The following is a 2496-nucleotide window of genomic DNA, read 5'->3' on the forward strand; positions in this document are numbered from 1 at the left end:
CAAAGGAAGAAAAATTGTCTCATGGACATAAGGAAAATGCAATACTGATTAAAACTAGGATTCTTTGGGGCCTTTAGGGGAAAAAAACAGCCACCTACAGTTGCCAGCATGTAGGGATTAAGAGAAAACATTCTTGGTACTAATAGACACCTCATTTTACCTTCTCAGGACACTTACTGATATGACATAAATTAAAATCTCAGTCAAAATGCCCTATCAGTTGACTCCTCAAAGTTCTATAGTGGTTCATACATTATTACATTAGCTATGCTGCCATCTAGTGTTCACAAATTACTACTATCTGGAAGATTAGCTGTGGTTTTTTTTTTTTTTAATTTAGCTATCAAAATAAAATAGCTTTTATGAACCATTTCTAAATGAAGACACCTTCCATAAACTTCTAGATGCTTAAGTGGAAAGCATAACTCCCCTTTGAAAGTGTCAACCATGAGATGTGTCATCATTCAGGCCGACCTTTAGCTCATACAGCCACACAAAATAAACCCAAAGATGTCTGTTAGTGCTCATTATTTGGGGATCAGCTCTATGAAATAAAAAGAGCTAACAAAACAGACACATTCAGAATCAATCATTGCTACAGCTTACAAACTCATCAGGTGTTTACTGTCAGAAGAGTCAGAAGACGGTAGCAATTAGGAGTGAAAGAAATCAAATGTAAAATGGATTTTAAAAAATTAACTGGGCTAAATTTTTTTTCTTTTTCAAACTTAGCAAAAAAAAAAAAAGGTCAAAATCAGGAAAGTAGCTGAGATAAATAACAGTTTTGTGCAGTGGAAACATTTACCTACTGATCTTTCTGAAGCTACCAAGGTCATCCGCAAATCCTGTTTTATTTATAGTCTTATAAAAAGCTGCATCTTATTTTCTGCACAAGAACTGATTCTGGACAAAACAGACTTCCCTAAATCTATAAACACAACCTCAGAGACATTCCCTTGCTATTGGGACCACAGATTGATAGCTGGAGGTCATCGAATCCAACACTATCATTTTACTGATGAGGAAACTGAGGCTGAGAGGTTAAGTGACAAGCTGCTAAATTTAACAGCTAGCGTCCAAAGAGGAATTCAAACCCAAGTCTTCCTCAGCTCCAAGCCTAGCACAACGTCCACTGTATCAAGCTTCCCCTAAACATATTTATCTGTGACCTGTCATCATAAAACTATAAGACTTTGGAAGCCGTCTTGTCCAAATCCTCATTGGACAGCTGAGGAACTGCCTCCCATGTTAACTGCTTGTGACCTTTTATGCAGACATTCATATTTAAATGGTCTTACTTCAAATCTATGACAGATATTGTTTTTACCCTTTCACCATCATAAGCTCAGGACTCAGCTGCTTTGCATTTAACTCTCTATCCCCTTGCGTGTCCGCGTTTTAACTCTTGCCTACCGACATGAACTCTTCTCTCTCTCTCTCTCTCTCTCTCTCTCTCTCTCTCTCTCTCTCTCTCTCTCTCCTCCTCCCTTCTCTCACAGGAAACCCGGGCCAACCACCCACACACCCCAAGCTAATTTGTTGGCACCCCTAGAGGCAGCACCCAAGGCTGGCCGGGGCACGGAGTTTCCTTGCGTATGCCTGCTTGGCGGAGGGAGCCAGGGCGTGCCCGGGGCAGAGGGAGCTGTGCGGGGTACACCCAAGGCTAATTTTAGCCAAGATGGGGTCCCCAAATCACAATCAATTCTTACAACCCCAAGTATGCCCACTCCCTCATCCTGTCCCCAATCTAACAGAAACATGCTTTTGTCTATATGCACAGCTACTATAATCACTGTGACTATTAATTGAGTCAAAACATGAGTCAGTCTGTTGTGTGACTGAAGGAACTAATCTGTCCATCTATGCGTTGGGTATAGAGGCAGCTGGTGGCTCAGCTGATAGAGTGCTGGGCCTGGAGTCAGGAAGACCTGAATTCAAATTCAGTCTCAGCCACATCCTAGGTGTGTCACCTAGGCAAGTCACTTAACCTGATTGCTTAACAAAAGGATCCACTGGAGAAGGAAATGGCCAACCATTTCAGTACCTTTCAAGAAAACCCCATCAACAGGTATGATCCGTGGGGACCCGAAGAATCAGACATGACTAACAAAACATATTGGGTGTCTGAATGTACATTGTGCATGCACTCACTAGGGTAAGAAAAAAGTGACTAAAAAAAGAATGTCCACTGAATTAAAATGTGACATTTCCAATCACTTTGTTTCAAGGTTTATTTTGAAATGACATGGGCCTTTAATCCTCATACAAACTTAGTTATTCTACAAAGCAGCCCATTCTAGCTCAAATGGAAACACTAAAATCTTTATTTCAACCTGTTATTTTCTGCTTTTGAAGGACTGTCCTTCTGAGGAAGAAAATAACTCATGTAGAACAAAATCCTAGAAACATGGAGTTGGAGAAGTCAAGTAATATGGGTCAGACTGTACAGCACAAGGGAGGAAATTCTACAGGAATAAATCAAACACCACAAATAAG

This window comes from Dromiciops gliroides, chromosome 1 (genome assembly GCF_019393635.1).
Source record: "Dromiciops gliroides isolate mDroGli1 chromosome 1, mDroGli1.pri, whole genome shotgun sequence".
NCBI classification, from domain to species: Eukaryota; Metazoa; Chordata; class Mammalia; order Microbiotheria; family Microbiotheriidae; genus Dromiciops; species Dromiciops gliroides.